This window comes from Galleria mellonella, unplaced genomic scaffold, assembly GCF_026898425.1.
Source record: "Galleria mellonella isolate WM207_F2 unplaced genomic scaffold, CSIRO_AGI_GalMel_v1 utg83, whole genome shotgun sequence".
NCBI classification, from domain to species: domain Eukaryota; kingdom Metazoa; phylum Arthropoda; class Insecta; order Lepidoptera; family Pyralidae; genus Galleria; species Galleria mellonella.
In genome coordinates this window covers 948,247-966,635 of record NW_026442162.1, presented here as the reverse complement: position 1 = coordinate 966,635, position 18,389 = coordinate 948,247, and the positions used below count along the sequence as shown (strand labels likewise).

Here is an 18,389-nt window from a genome sequence, read left to right as displayed (position 1 = left end):
TATATTTTTATATACTGTACTACTCGAGATGACAAATGATGATAAAAACGTGTACATTACAAAGTAAACTATGTCCTCCATAATACTCCATATCTACGTCGCAACCCTAAGAAGCGAGAATATAGAATCTTGTCCCTGTAACTCAAAGTTTAAGAGAAAGATTTTTTATTTATATTATTCTAAAAAGTTTTATGTCAACTAGTATTTTCAACAACTGACCTTATCATTTATCAATAACAATCAACCTAATGAAGATTATTAAAATTATAATTATTGTATGCTTCAAAAAAGACAAGGCAACATTTCTTAACCTAGGGTCACGTTGTCACCCGAGGGGTCGTTCATATTATCATTTTGATAAAAGGTCATGTGCGAACTTAACATTAATATGCGAAAAGCGTTTTGCAATTTTATATTCGTTGAAGTAATCATTATTTATTATACTGTCATGCAATAATGTAAGCTTATATATTGTATTTACAGTATCTAAATACTATAACCGTAGTTCACTTTGTTTTATCCCTAGTCCGGTATTTTCCAACGTGAGGCCCACGTCCCAAAATGGTTTCGAAGTGATTTTAACCCTCTTGCTCCGGGCCATTTAAATGCAATGCTACGAGTTGATATCGGTGTCAAATTTAACAAAAAAAAGTAAATTAAAAAAAAATGCTGTAAATATTTATTAGGTATAATTTCGTTTGACATTACCAAAATATCAACTGGGCTATTAGAGTCGTCAAGTAAACTTTGTCGGGAAAAATTATGTATATGTGGGGGCATAAAAATTTTAGAAATATTCAAGTTAGGCATGTCACAAAAAAGGTTAGAAAACAGACTGTCTATTAAATTTAGGAACTATGAATGAAAACACTTTATTGTTCCCTTCAAAGAATGATACAGATTATAAAGATTAACAATATGCACACAAACAAAATGAACAAATCATTATATAAACTTAATTACATAAAAGCAAGATAAAGAGGCAACAATCGGCGGCCTTATCGCTATATACTAGAATTTAATTTTATCCTGTACTGTTTATCCTAATTTATGAAGGTAAAAGTCGTTGGGATATTTGTATACTCTCGATTAAGCTAAAACGTCTAAACAGATTTCAATGAAATTTTGATTATTAACTAAGACTGCATAAACACCTACAATACATAAATGTGTTTAGCTAGTACATACTTAATGCCAAAATGTTCTTTTATATTTCTTATAATGCTAAGGGAAACAAAATATATTGTATACAAATGATAACAAATAAACTAAACTGTATTAAAATAATTTTGTTATTATAAAACAATGTTGACTTTTCTATACTTAATATTATAAAGAGGATTTTATTGTTACTTTGTTTATTTATAATGGGTAATCTCAAAACCTACTCAACTCATTTTAAAACTCCTTACACTTACAGAAGGCTATATTATAAGCGAGTAATATATGCTACATATTATTTTCGAAGTGTGAACCTGTGCGAAGCCGGGCTGGATCGTTAGTAATTTATGTTTAAAGAAGGGACAAAGAATAGAATTTTAATTTGAATTCCTAAAATTCTCTATATGTAGTGGCGCAAACTAATACACAGAAGGATGTATTGACTGCGATATGTAGTGATCAGACATCAATAATCAATACATAATTCAAATTATAAGGTTAATTCATTAATGGAATAATCAGATACACTTGGTGGTAATCATTGAATGATGATGTTAAGCAATTTCTAGCGCAATAGAAAATTTTGTTTGAATTTTGAAGTACCACTTAAGTGAGGCAATACAATATTCATATAAAAAAAAAACAAACTAAAATACTTAAATATACGCTCAAATATCATATAATTCATTTATATTGTGTCAATAGTTAACGATTTTTAACCTCTAAGCACCCTTTAAATTTAGTAGTTCGTGGAAATCTCGTTTTATTGCGAATAGGTGAATGCATTCTATTCGCCGAATGCTTGGAAGCAGAGTTCAAACCGCAAATGCCTCAGCAGTCGTTCTCTGTAGTATGCTACGTAAGTTTGTATACTAACTCAAACATCAAAAGTAATTTAAAAAAAACTACAGAACAAAAAATTTTAATTATAATATTATCTAATTTTCGTACTTAATTAATATCAACCGTCGAATGTTGTTTTACCCCTACCGCCTCTACAGAGTCCATTTATTTTTAACTGGATAAAAACTAACCTATCTCTTAAATTAGAACAAACAGTAAAGAAAACATCTAAAAAATCACATTAATAACGGTTGAGCGGTTTTGGAAATTAGCATGAACTACTTTTCATAAAATATATACCGAATTCTATATCTATTGGCCGTTTTTATAACGAATTATGAAGTTTCAAAAGTTACGTGGATAAAGTTACCAACTAAATCCACGCAAATGTATTCTGCATCTTTGTAAATTTATAATTACAAGTTCCAACTACGACAGTTGGGTTGCTACAATTGTGATAAATTATCATTTAATTATTAGTTAGACCCTACCTATCCTATTAGATAAAAAAAAACTACTGCAGTAACTGAGATTGTAATAAATCTACACTGGAACTTCGTGATGTAATTGTGCGTGTCAGTTTAAAATTAAATGTTAATTGGAAATTACGATACTACACAAAAAAAAACAATAAAGTGTAAAACTATAAGAACGTGTTCTTATTGTTTTACATAACAGATAAAAAAAAATTATTAAGTGATAATATAATGTTAGTTTGACTTATTCAAACATATGCAATTTACGAGTAATCCAGCAATATAAAAAGTAAAAAAAAAAAATTGATTAACTGAACATAATATATTATTTTGAATAAAAAATATATAAGCATTTAACAATCAATTAGGTATATTAAGTTCCTTTAGTTGATCGTAATTTAATCAGTTCATTATATGCAAATCAAGGCAAAGTAATTGAATATGTATTATTATTACAGAATTTTATTACAAGTTTAACCAAATCCATAAGGATATCCATACATTAAGATGTTTATCTACCGTTATTTTATTCTAATCTTGTAATAAAAAATGTTTAAGAACCTTGTGCTCTTTGGGGAATTAAGAAATTATGGATTATAGTATAATTAACTTTAAGTTTTGCGCTTGTAGTTATACGTTTAGGCCTTTACTAAAGAAGCATGGAAGCGATTGTTGTTTTAACGACGATACAGAATAGTGTTTGGATAAGCGACATGATTTGCTAAGTGTAAGGTTCTTAATTTATATAGATAATGAATAATTCATATATAGACATTGTATCGCATACGATATCATTGCCGGATGTTATTTAAAAACATCCTCTTTTAGAGTTATTAGTTAAAACTGCGGTTGGTCACGTAGATATATTGTAAATTAGTTTTGACTGCGAGTATTTCTTTAATACTATATATACGAATCATTACCGAATAATAAGAAAAAAAAAACTAAATAAGTATAATAGATTTGGACGTGTACGAAAATACGTCAAGTAAAATGTGTTGTCACAAACCACAAATAAAAAATATAAATAACTAAAAACAGTTCTTGCATTTATTTCTTTAAGAAAAATACTTCATAATATAAAATTTATATAAGACAATAAAAGAATTAAAAGTGTATATTTTATGTATAAAAAAATAAAAGCACTTTAGAGAGTTTTAACTTATGTACACGGATTTTAGTTTTCTTTATATGATTTTATAATAGTATACATTATGTTTTATAACGTATTTAAAAATTTACACCCCTTTTTAATTTTGAGATAATAATGTATTTAGCATATTTTAATGGATTTATGAATATAATAGAATTTAGAATTTAATGGCATACTTTCCAATGGGTGGAGCGTTTATGATATGCGAATGCAAGATTTAATGCAACGAAAACCACACTATAAAGTTGGCTATTATGTTTATTAAATTGTTCCAAATGTGCAACTCATATGGGAAAATTTACATGGAAACTAGTACAAAAGAGTGCAAATCTACATAGGTAGTTTTATTGCTGAAAATGACAAAATCTTGTTATATAATATTTTTTTATTACAGTTTACAGGCTAACGGACTTTATAGTAGTTCGTTATAGAAATATTTTTCAAATAATTAAATTCCATTTGAGAAGAGTTAATTAAATTTGGTCGAACTATTATTAAACGCAGCTTAGTATTTCTCATATGCAATATGCAAAGGAAACAGGTTCATTCTTATCATCTGATCTATTTTACTTAAGTAATAAATTGTCACGCGTAAGTAGTATTTGAAAGTCATTAATATCTTTCATTCGACTGACCTTCGGGAGTTTTGTAATACATACTTTTTTTATAAATACCTTGAATACCAAAATGAATAACAAGATAGATCAACATTGTGATCATTGCTTAATCCACATCCTTTTAAATGAAAGCAAACAAGGCTTGTTATTTCTTGTGAATTGCGAAATTTTAAATCAGGTAACCGGCACTAGTTCATCTTTAAGCTCACATGTTTATAACATACTTATTATATAATATTACAACATTTTATAATAAATTATGCGACAAATGTGTAACCACTATACTGTTAATTCTATTTATATATTTATAAAATATAAATATATTATATTATTTCAAAAATTATTATTCAACCGTCTTGTTGATAAGAACGTGTTGAAACCCCATAGAAAAGGGCTCTCTGACTTAATCTGAACATCGGCGATGTCGCAAGTGCATGCTTGACATACATACAGCCGTACACCTCTGTAGATGTTTTATGCGTACTAATGGAAGGACGCAAGTGCAGACCCAGGCAGGCTCAAGAGCTCAATTGGCAATTTTTGTGTCACACTTGACAGACGGGTAATCGCCGGCTCCGTGGGCCAGTGGCGCAATGCTTATCAACTTGACATGTGAACGCGCCCCTAATTTGACTTCTAATTAAAATTACTCAATTATCTTAAAGTACAAATTATGAATGTAGATAAAAGGTTTTGCAATGGGATGATCATAGGATTATTGTCGTCTATGAAACCTGAATCACTGAAATTAGTGAAATAGTTGTGTTTACGTAACAAAACAGGTGGAGGTCCTGTATCCCAAATCATCCCTTTGCATACCTATGTGCCAAGATCACTTACCTTTAATGGATGAATTAAATAAATATCGCGGCGGGAAAAATCACAGAGGCACAGTTGTAATATAGCGCGCGGCAGCTTTGGACGAAGTCTTTTATACTCGACGTAGCGGGGATGCGCGGCGCGTGCGCATGGGGGGACTGAGACGCATCAGTCTCCTACATGACGTTACTGACCAAGTAAAAAAGACCTCTGACAGCCGATTTTTCTACTTCCACCCCACGTTTTCCTCTGATCAATATCCGCTTTACTGCATCCGGTTTAATTAAGTGCATGCAGTATCTGAAGATAAATAAAAGCGTATTATTATAGTATTTGTAGAGATACGTTGATAGCTAACTGCACGCGCGATGACTATTATTTTCAATTTATTTTGGTTGTGCATTTCGGTGCACGTTTTGATAGTATTTAGTGTGTTTAATTAAACCTTGTTTTTTTTTTATTACTTCCTATATAAAAGATATTTAAACGTTTATGACTATTTAAAATATCCACTTAAAATATTGATCAAGTACATTTAAACTTCAAAGGTAGGTATTCTCTAAAATTGTAAAATTATACAACGCACTGTGCTTAGAGGAATTATTTAATATAATGCCCACGGCCTTCTACCATCGTATAGCGCGTCATCGATAGGAAGTTCACCCCTATACCTTAGAGTTTAGATGGTTGTGTACAGCGCGGTTTTAGAGATGTTTCCTCCTACGAACGCTCAGATTATGCAATAAGCTCTCTACAGTACGAGATTCTTCAAAAAAAGGATAAAGAGATTTCTTTAGGGTCGGCAACGCGTGCGTTGATATTGTAGGCGTTCATAGGACAGGGTACCATCAGGAGGGCCGTATACTTCTTTGCCATCTCAGTGGTATAAAAGAAGAAATAATCGACTCAAATTGCTTCTAGTAACCCTGTTCCTATAAGCATAGTCAATTATATTGTTTTAGGAGGGCAAGTTAAAACTGATGCAATTTCAGTATGTAATAATAGTTACATACTCGTATACCATATCGTGATTCAATAATAAATTTTTCGTATATTTTATATAAAAAATAATTTGGTAAAAATTAAAAGTATATTTATAGATAAATTAATTTGAGTATATGTAAATGTTAATTAAATATGTTAAGTTTCTAGGAATAAATATTCCTACAAATTTAAAATGACTCTAGTCATTTTTACAATAATATTATTATGGTAATTATCAATCAATAATCGATACGAATGCTACGTCTATAATGTCACTCTATAGCTGCAACCATGATTAAGGTGATCTAGTTAGTTATTTAGTTAAAGTTATTTACAGTTGAAATAAAATAATCAATTTAATCTTATTAATGGTACATTTATTTAGATTGAATACACATGTCAATTTCTAACTAAAGTTCCAATGTTGGAAAACATCATTAATAAACAGTTGTAGGCCGTGTTTAATGGGTGATAATGGAATGGTAACCCCAACCGCGCTATCGGTATACACCGGCGGGGCACCAGTTAAGGATGATAGGTGAAGATGGCGTGAATTTACTGGGTACAGAGGAATAACACCTGAGTCCTCAGAAATGGCAACGCATGGGGGGTATCATGGGCGAAACAGTATACTCTGTTACGTCCATGGTACTGCTCATATCTATAGGCAATTGTTACCACTTTCCACCAGGTGGACCGTCAGCTTGTTTGCCATTCAAAGTAGCATAAAACAATGAAGCAGGTCTATTAGCCCATCGTGACGAATTCAACATGAATTGTTCACGATGGTTTCCAGGGGGAACTACGTGGAGGTCGACCTAATAGGGATAAGGACGTAATAAATATAGCTAGCAATGGAGCTGTCAAACTTCATTGCTAACAATCCCTTTTCTCCCTGTAGGCTGTGGTAGGGCCCTATGTTGGATTACATTATATTAGAATGCGCTCGGCGAATTATTATCATATCAAGGGTTATGTTTATCACAACCGCAACCGTCGATTTAAGTCTTTGATTATCTACCTATCTCTGATTAGGAATTACTGAATACAAATAAAGTAGTGTTGTTAGATAAAATGAATGTCAATTGAATGGTAAATATGCTTGCATTATTGGTTCACGCAGCTAAGAGTGATACATGAGTTTCATCATTAATCTTAAAAAAAATCATACAAATTGATTCAGAATTAACAAAGTCAAATTTTACACGTAAGATATACATAAAAATAAAATAAAACAAAAAATCTTCTCTTTCTATGTCAGTTGATAAATGAAAAGGATTACAGGAAATAAAAAAAAATATTCACATTATGAACTAATTGATTTTTGTATCAATGATGCAGCATGATTATAATTTAGTTGTCTTATTTTACTATATATTACCCGGCGCTACATGTTTAGCCAATGTTATGCAAAGCTATTTAATATGTACATAAACAAATATTTATTGTGATGATAACTTATTAAATATTCAATATATGTATAATCAAGCCATTATGAAGTGCCTCTGCCTATAATATATACTCATATAAAATAATCACAAGTTTAGTTAGTATATATTAGTAAAATATTATATCATAAAATATTTATTGTAGACGCTTTATATTGCAGAATTTAAAAAGATCTAACCTATAATGACGAAATTATACCATAGATATCTTATATCTTGTATTTTTTGTAGTCAACCTTTGAGAAGCTGAAAGAAAAGTATAGAATGTTCGAGTAAGACAATTTCACAGTTAACGATAAATTAATAAAGTTAGTTGAAAATAAATATATTGTTCCATATTTATAATACAATAATGAATAAAAATATAATAATATCAATAATGCCATAATGGTATTAGGAATTTAATTATAGCGATTATTTAATAAACAAGTATTCAGTCGAATTTATGTTATTTTACGGAAGTCAAACTTACTAAGCTACTGGTTTAGTGGAACGGAACTAACCACAATAACACTAATGGAGATTAGTGTTATACTGGTTATTTCCCAAAAAAACTGTATTATTTGATTAATTTTAATTTGTATTTCTATTATTTTATTTACTTTCACTGGTTGGTAATAGCACATAGTTATTTAGTTTTGCCTTCCGGTGACAAAATATAAATACAACGTGTCACTACACCTTATAGTATCATTCATTCTTACCTCTAAAATTTCATAAAATAGATATGTATTATAAAAGAAAAGTTCGAAATTAACCTCATAATAAACCACTGCAGGCTTACTTATTATTCACTGAAATACAGGCTCAGCCTAGTTTGTAGCTAGTAGATCTAACTAAATGTATATCATTTATTATTCAATAAAGACAGTTATTTTTATTAAGTTTAATTTTTACAATATTCACATCTCCCCTCTTAAGGAGAGGAGATGGCAAACTAATCCCCAGCAGAAACACAGTTGGCCAGGGTTCAAGGCCCCAGGGAAAGAACCGGCCTTATTATTGTTATTAATATGGTAAATTTCTCCTCTTTGTATGACACAAAAGGCTGACCATATTTTCTCTTTGTATTGCCAGATATGATCACCATATGTGGCGCCAATTCTTTGGCTAACATAAACATTAATCAGGCAATCAAAGATTTGTTTATATATTTTTATAACCTTTAGACCTTAAAGTCGCATAGTTTTAACCCCATTTAGCATAAAGACAACCCTGTAGGTAATTTTCTTCACCTCCTGATCACATACCTCGCAAACAGTTTGCGATAGTTGAAAAATTGTTGATATTTACTGCCAATTTACTATTTTGAATATTTACTAAAATTGAATATTACTAGTGATCAGTTTCGACTTCGTTTGTTTTTTTAAATACAATATATCCTATGTTATTGGCTGATAATGCAGCTTTGTATTAATGAAAGAAATTTTAAAATCAGTTAAGTATTTTTTAGTTTATCCATTACAAAAAAATCTTTCCTTTTTATAATATTAGTTTAGATAAGCGATTAACGAGCGAAAATTGGTGCTACCTTTGCAGTGCGATTTATGAATTAAAATTACTGTTATAAATTAGTTATATCCATATGGTCGCAAAAGGCACTATTTAGAGAAAACACTTAATCCATCTAGCGATTAGCAAACAACCGTGCTACGTAATAGCATCATTTTTGACAAGTAGCAAACGGTCACGAAGTGACCGCGCAGTGTTTGTTAAATAGGTAATCAGCCCCACGTTTCAGGTTTTCTCCTACCACAGCAGCAAGAATCCAATTGAATTAATATGCTCACGATTATAATTCAAGATGATGTAGTCAGAGACAATAGTCAGTTGTTGTCATTGTGTTGATCAATGTTTGGACGTAACTCGCATAACATATCGTGGATTCTCATTATTGAATTATTACATTACGAATGAATATACCTCGTATTAGATACCTATATAAGGATCATTTACTACATACTTACATACCAAAAGAAAATGACTGTTTATTTATAATGATGTTAATTATTGCATGCTTAGATACTTAGTAAGTAATTTTTCATATTAAAATGTGAAGTCGGTTAAGTAATACTCCGTGCGGTGTAGCAAGTATGAATGACACCTTGATAGTTTTTACAATAAAAGAACTAGACTAATGCAACTGAAAAATAATTAAATGAAAATTTGTGTCAAACTAAGAACCATAACTGATATTTTCTCACGATCAATGATTTGTCGAATTTTTTTTTGATATCTAGTGTATTTAGAAAAAATATTTTTACACAACTATGTACGCGTGGATTTTGGAAGTTGGTAACACCAGTTTTGAATTTTACTTTCGGAAACACAAATGTGAAAACAGCATTCTATTTGATGAAACAATATTTGCAAAATACCTTGATAGACATATGGACAGACAGATAGACGAAAATTCAAAAAAATAATATTTTGACTTTTATACTCTTATTAAACTAGATAGTCTATATCTTATACTTCTTTCTATTTTTTCTTGTCAAAAAATTTCTGATGGCTGGCGAACTTTTGGTGAAATTAAGTTAGCTTAATAGCTATAAAATTTATTAGAGGTATTCATTATCTACACCCAAACATAGGCAATCCACATAATGTATCGTCCAGAACCAATAGTTTTATTTAAATAGTGATGAAATAAAACCAACGGCAAGTACAGCTCAAATAAGAATAAGAACTAATTTAATTAATTGAAACAGTTAATTAAAAATCTATAAGAAGCAAGCTCAGTTAGAGTTATATAAATTTATAGGGTTGTGGGGTAGAACTTATCCATCATTATTTCTATAGGACAGTAGGTACTTCCCTGTGTTGCTTACTGCCCGCGTTGCGCGTCGATGCAAATGTATGTGGGCAATCAGGCGCAGCACGACATATGTCTCTCTTTATATCTACACAAAAGTCTTATTATTGTATAGATTTAGATTAAAGATTATATAGATAGAGCATCGAGCCTCAAAAACGGGTCAAATTTTTGTCAGCAAATTGTCATATAAGCTAACTCGTTTTTTTATCAGTGTTCTATATACTTATGCATAAAATGTACCTTGATATATTATTTAATAAATAAAATAAGTGTTTACGCATTAAAAAGATGCAGAAATTATAAGACAAAATAAATATAGAATTTCTAAAGGAATCACTCATAACTATTTATCACGCAAAATTGTATGAAAAGTTGATTCCGTGTTTATCAAAGCATTTCTATGGAGACAGAGGGAGACTTTGTACAAAAGTCGATTGCTTGGGTACCTCTGTCCCATTCGTGTTTCAACCGTGAAGCAGTTGTGTTTGCATGGCTGTGTTTCGGTTTGAAGGGTGGGATATGGCGTGAATTTACTGGGTACAGAGGAATAACACCTGAGTCCTCAGGAATGGCAACGCATGGGGGGTATCATGGGCGAAACAGTATACTCTGTTATGTCCATGGTACTGCTCATGTCTATAGGCGACGGTTACCACTTTCCATCAGGTGGGCCGTCAGCTTGTTTGCCATTCTAAGTTCTATAAAAAAAAAAAAAAAAAAAAAAAAAAAAAAAAAAAAAAAAAAAAAAAAAAAAAAACACTCTATCTATATAATCTAAGACAAAAGTATATAATTGTCAAATGTCAGCTGGCTTCCTGCAAAAAAAGATGATCAATAAATTCAACTAACATATACCTAGTATTAAATACCTATGATCTAATTATTTTTAATATTGTATCTAGAAAAAATGTAGTAGTAAATAACGTGAACGGAATAAAAAATTCTAGCATATGTCATGCAAAAAAATAAATGAATTACATTTATATCAGACAGGTACAGTCTAGGTAATAAACAGGACAGGTAGACTTAATTGTACATTTAGCTTAACAGTTTTATTCTTAATATGACCAAATCGGCTACACTCATTGTAGATAAGAAGTATTTAAAAATAAAAAATAGTATTCAGAGATGAAAAATAAAATTAGGTATAATAATCATATTACTATTTAAATAAGAACACATTTAAATTTTATTTAGTAGTACACGTGTAGATAATGTCCTAACTTAGCTTATAGGATACTTTATGTACTGATTTATACGGGTGAAGCCGCGAAATATAGCATCCTATTTTTTTTATTGACATTGTGTCTATATTTTTTTCACAATAGCGATATGTTTCCTAATAGTTTTGTTTATTTATCTTTATTAATATTATACGTGGAAGTGTGCTTCTTATTTTTTTTTTAATTATTTATTTGTTACCTGTACGCACCTTAACGGCTTTGTCATCTTATACATGATCTTTTACCAGAGGGAGACTTTGTACAAAAGTCGATTGCTTGGGTACCTCTGTCCCATTCCTGTTTCAACCGTGAAGCAATTGTGTTTGCATAACTGTGTTTTGGTTTGAAGGGTGGGATATAGCGTGAATTTACTGGGTACAGAGGAATAACACCTGAGTCCTCAGGAATGGCAACGCATGGGGGGTATCATGGGCGAAACAGTATACTCTATTATGTCCATGGTACTGCTCATGTCTATAGGCGACGGTTACCACTTTCCATCAGATGGGCCGTCAGCTTGTTTGCCTTTCTAAGTTGTATAAAAAAAATACGTTGTATTTAGGATTGTATTAGTATATACGTTGAATTTAGGATGAAAAAGGACATTAAAAATTAATTTTTTGCATATGAAATATTGAACACTACTACAAGTGGACTGTACTCAGAGAGTTTATTTATGAACATAATGCTTTACGCAGGTACTCAGTGCATGTCACATTGATTGTGTGCTAATAGTCATCGATAACATATGCACCGCTGCTCACGAGCCAAAAAGGATACTTGGAGGCCTCCACTACAAAACGCTTGTGTAATATCTGTCAAGAGGAAAAAAAAACATTGTATGCAATCTAATCAATCACTGAATAGTTAATTATGTCGTTATTTTGCAGTTAGACGAACTAGTTTTTGAACTAGTCTGTAATTTATATCACGAAAAAATCAATCGCCAGACTATCAATGCTATCTAAATATAAATGTATATAGTAATTGATTCTAAAGATTTAATTGTCGATGATCTAATCTATAGTTTTAATTTTCATGCCAATAACGCTAAGAACGCTGTACCGGTGTGTAAATGATAATATAACACAAAGTTCGGCAGTCCTTCACAGTCCTCAGACGGTGTGTGTGTGCGTGTGTTACACGAAGTCCTTAACAGTCCTCGGACAAGGATTCCGAAATTTGACTGCGAGATTGTCACCAAAACTGCAGCATAGTTGACTCTTTTCTTTGCTTCTTGTGTTTTTCTTGTGTATATATTTTAGGTAATTGCTATATTCTTTGATGAGAAAAATAAAGAATTTTAAGTTTAGTTTAGGTTTAATTATTTCACAGTAACCAGTAATTACAGCATGTACATACCAATGATTATGGGTTTTTTCGACATTAGATACAATTACAAACTGTCTACTACTACTGAATGTAGTACAAAAATCTTTTTTTTTTTTTTTATCTGTTTATCTTCGTATCATAAATTCCCTCTCGGAGTAGGCAGAAATAATTAAGTGTTCCTATATTTACATACATCTCTCACATCTTTCACTATCATATATGTTATTCACATAATGTATATGTGAATAACATGCATCACAATGTATTGTAAATTGTTATTTACTATAGATAATAAAACAATAAATGAATTAATACCATTATAAATCCATAATTGACTTTATCAAACACGTTATTAGAGCTATTTTGTAATCTTTTTTAATATCACATATATGAAAGTGAGATTGTTTGTTTGTTATCTCTTAACACCTTAACTGCTCAACCAGTTGTCATATTTTTTATACATGAAGTATTTAAGATGCAGAAGGGTATAAAATACTTATTATCCTGATCTTGAAGTTGCTGGTAAAAACAAATCTTTTTAATATTATATATGTGAAAATTTGTAAAGATATTTGTGTTTATTACTCAATTATGGTACTCAATTTACACAAATAGGTATCATTTTAACTTAACTATTTTGTATATTAAAAAAGCCGCGGGAAACTGTTAGTAATGAATAAATAAATCAACTAAGTAAGTATATAGGTAATTAAACGATCAAATCCATCTACCTAATAGCTTATTTACGGTAAACAATTACCAAATGCTGGGTCATTGTCTGCAGTAAAAAATCGTATGTCGTGGGAAACGAATTGTTTTAAGTATCGGTAAAATGCACGCGGTTACTGGAAACGACGTAAGTTGTTGAGGTTAGGCATATTGATGTAAAGAGTTAGTTAATCATAGTAAGTAATCTATTTTAAATAAGTTTATTTCTTATTATATCTGTGCCAATTTTGTATATCTATGTAGGTAGATTTTGTTCATAAAATCTGAGGCATAAAATACTAGTAAGTAGTAGGTACATAACGCATTTACTCTTAATTCACGTGGGCCTAGTCACAGGATATAGTTAGTAAAAAATTATAGTATAATTTTTAAATCTACAAGGTTGCAATTTCCGTTATTATGCGACGAAATGTTGGATAAACCGCTATCACTATAGTCACTGTTTAACTAAATACCAGACCATCATACATTTATGTAAACATCTGCAGAATATTTTATCCTAAGGTTTTAGCAAATTTAACTATTTTTAGAGAATATTTCTTTTTAAAAAGCTAGCAACACATCCGAAATGTCTTTAATGTTGCAGGTACTTATAGGTGGCGGTAATCATTTACCATCAGGAGAGCTGCATGTTCCTTTGTCTTCTATATAAAAAAAAATTGGCCTTAAAAAATATGATCACATTTCCTAGTTCCGAATTTCGCGGCTTCCTATTAATTTTCACCAGAATACTCACAATGCTACAAAATATCCTTGTTAGCTGTTCCTTCGTCATTTATTTCTTTTCAGGTAACTTTGAAAAACTTTATTTCTTTATTCACCCAATCGAAGGTCATCTGGAAGCCTCTACCTGACGACAACTATATATTACTTATTAGATTTTATGATAAATCGTTCACTATACAAGCTGTTTGACTTTTCAACAGAACAAAGTAATCAATTACCTACAAAAAATTCTTTTGACTAGAGTGTTATTTTTATAATTGACGTATAAAATAACATGTTTCTTTACTTAAATATGTAACAATTATATCCACAAGTAATATGTATAATACCTATGTGTGCATTTATTTATTGATAGATAAAATTGTCAATTGTTTTTTCTACGTGATAACTCTATGTTTTTTTTTATTGGCATTTATTTACACACAGTTACATAGGCAATATATATATTTTAGTGCCGCGAAACTGCATTGCAGTTTGTCTGCAGCTTTAGTATGTATTTTTTTCTATTATTATAAAATGTAACGTATTTAGAGAACAATTAGAATAATAATTTATATTATTTAATTTAATCTTTCATATTAATAATATTCATTTAAAAATTTATGTTCCAAAATTTTATTTTACAATCTCTCATAATTAAATTATAAAAATATAATCGAAAATATAAGTAACATGCAAAATCGTAAAATTTGTGCAATTATGAATAATTTTATTTAAATACAATTTTTAATAATACTGCGGTGATCGAACCCGGAGCTCTAACGGAAAATCAAAATCATGGCAACATTCCGCTGAACAGGTTATATTTGTATTAATTAATGCTACGAGTATTTTTTCACTATACTTTGATGAACAGCTAAGAGAGCACCGTGGCTTTGTGGCAATACAACCCCGTCGAATAGACTTTTAACTTATACAATACGTATCAATTTAAATTACTCATTGATTCTCTAAAAATGAAAAAAAAAATTATAAACCAAGAGACAGCGGCAGGCTTGCTCTCTACCGTTTTAGATTCTAATGTGCTAGGCGAAATCAGAGCGTTATGTTCAGTACATAACTCAATAACAGTCGACTAATGGTTCCGACTACCCCATCAGGTATTGAAATTTTAAGCATATTCAATTTTTATCTCGTAATCATTGTATTTTTAGATAATTATTATTAGATAATGATAATTATTGTTAGATAATAGATAATTATTATTAGATAATAGATATTTATTATTAGATAATAGAAAAAAATAAGCGAGAACTAGCGATTTAGTTGCTTCGATCAAATATAATATTTGAAGCCTTATATATATAATAAATTGACCAAAAACATATAAATTGACCAAAAACAAAAAAAAAACTCATAATTCGAACGCTAACGGAATAAGTGAAATGCGTGCTCATATTTTATGAGTACTCTTAAATTTTAATTTCTCCATCTCTCATTTTTGCCATGAATTAAAAGCTCATCTTATGAGTATACCATTCTTAATTTGTTTGTAACTAGATTGTGTGGTATAACACCTCTTACCATCATAGGCTTTTTATCATCTAAATGACTTGTCATAATTAAGATCTGTCGAAGATTACATTAACATTAAATTATCTATATCTATTTTATGTTTTAATATTATACTATTATTATAACAGTTTTTTCCAAGTTTCTTCAGCATTGCATTGCACATTGAATTCGCGCCACGCGACGTATCCACAGCAATAATATCCTATGGTCATGTTGCATTATGGACCTCATTATGACTCTATTAGTTACATTTGTCGTATGTAACATATCCATTCCCATTTTACATTACATTAAGGTCATCTCGTATGCTTAAAATAAAAGATTCCAATTTAATTATAGGACGGTTTGAATGTCGATCAATAAATAGAATCCGACCAGCGCAGCCTTGCCGGATGTGCATTAAGCGCACCTCGTGACGTTGGCTTCGCCTTCGAAATCACATGATACCTATCTACTAAACTATAATATTTAATGGCCTTGTTGAATATGAAAACATAATATTACATTATACCATGTAATACGGTACCAATGAACTTATTGAATATGAAATAAATTAACATAAACCTACCTGAAGGGACAAAATGACCACTTTAAGTGTTTGGGTGACAAAGTTAATTTAAAACTTATATAAACGTATATCTTTAATTTGATCTTATTACAGGTTTTCGGATAATAGTTTCAGCACTTTTAGTCGATAAAAATAAGCAAGAAAAAGTACGAGTTGATACTGATGAGAATTGTGAAACAAAATTCGTTAGTAAAATAACTTTTTTTTTATGGATTGTGTATATTAATCGTTTTAACTCAACATATTACTATAAAATATCTAGTCGGTTTAGGCTTCTACAACAGCTACGTTTGAAAATCCAAAAAGAGATATCGGGAGGTGGCTGGCCATAAACTTTTATGCAATATCAGTAATATACGTAATAGATTAAGTTCCATAAAAAAAAACACAAACACCGACTTCAATCATCAGTCACTTTTATTTAAAAACCAAACTATGAACCGATAGTGATAAAATTTCAATGAGACCAATCTGAAAGTAAAAATAATCTTTTAGATAAAATAAATCCAAATAAATGATTGAGTTCTAAGGTAACAAACGAAATAAAATACAATCAAATTACTTCTTTTTTAAGCAGTTGAAAAGGTACGTAAATACCTATTTTTAATTCTGTATAATGACTTGGTTAATATCTATAGAATCCATGTTATGATTATTTTATTAAAGGTCTATAGTTATTTAATGCGTTCCTTATTATATACTTAAGTACATCCGTATTGGGTAATGTTGTTAAATATTGGTACGCATTTAACATATTTTTAATTTCAAATAGTTATTATTATTAGCTATAACACATATAAACATACTACGTATGCAGCATTCAATTTTATGATTTTCGTAACATTTCCCACCGGCTTCTACGTATGTATGTAATAATTAATGGATCGAATTGGAAATACTTTAATGTCAGCAAGGGTTGATTGGCATCATTATAGCCTTAACCGGTGGACCCGACGGGCGCAGTCACGACCTACATCTCCACAGAACACAACACGAGATCACACGAGGCTTTTATCAAAATACCACAGTTACACAATCGGAAAGGAAACGGCGTATGCGGCAGGTTTACTCGCAGATCAAAAGAACAAAAACCACAGAATAAGAGTTATACAATATAGTCGATTTAGGTAAACTCTTGGTCTATGTATACATACTTTTGTTATATGTAGGTACATAGTTATATCATCATCATCAGCATATCCATCGTTAATTGTCCACTATTGACTGAACATAAATCTTCCTTATGAAGGGGGTTTTCCAGTAGTTGCGCTTGGCAAACGAATTGGCAACCGCAAATAAGCTTTTAGTGATGTTTTAAGAGGAACGCTACTGCCCAGTCTGTAGACTGGGATCGGAGGCAGAAAACGAGCATCTGCGTTCATCGTGGCATTCGTCGTGGGTGTCATCCCACGAGAAGGGAACAGATGCTCGTTCTCTGCCGGGACCACACGGCATACATAAATATAGGTATAGACATAGGTACATATACAGAAATAAAATAATTCCACTTTTCTAGTTCCGAGAGCTGTGTTTCCGTGTAGTCCCGGCATAGAATAGGCCACCTCTTCCTTTACAGTGGATATCGTAAAAGGTGACTAAGAAAGGGCGAGGGATGGGCAACAGCGTCTCTCTTAAACCATCTTTAAAGCCTAACTGCGGTTGCCAATCCGCCTGCAAAGCGTAGCAACTACTGGCAAAACCCCCCAGGAGGAGGCTTATGTTTAGCAGTGGCCAGTTAAAAGCTGATATGATGGTAATGATGAAGTTGTGTAACGGTCGCGTACAATGCAGATTCAAAGGACTCCTCTCACGAACGCTCAGGTTATACAGTGAGCTCCCTGGCTACGTTTTCCCTGGAGATTACAACATAGGGTGTATTAAGATTTCTTTATGTGTACATATTGTTAACTTATGGAATCTGTATCATTCTTTGAGAGGAACAATAAAAAGTTTTTCATTCATCATACCTACACATAG

General features: G+C 30.9%; 1 protein-coding gene across 1 annotated transcript in view; it reads right to left on the bottom strand.

Annotated features, from left to right (window-relative positions):
• The window catches only part of LOC113516617 (uncharacterized), a 29,566-nt gene extending 24,335 nt beyond the window's left edge, over positions 1 to 5,231 (bottom strand). The window contains exon 1 of the mRNA XM_026901048.3: positions 5,091 to 5,231. The gene's annotated coding sequence lies outside the window, so the exon portion shown is untranslated. The remainder of the gene's footprint in view (positions 1 to 5,090) is intronic.
• Positions 5,232 to 18,389: the final 13,158 nt, after the last annotated feature.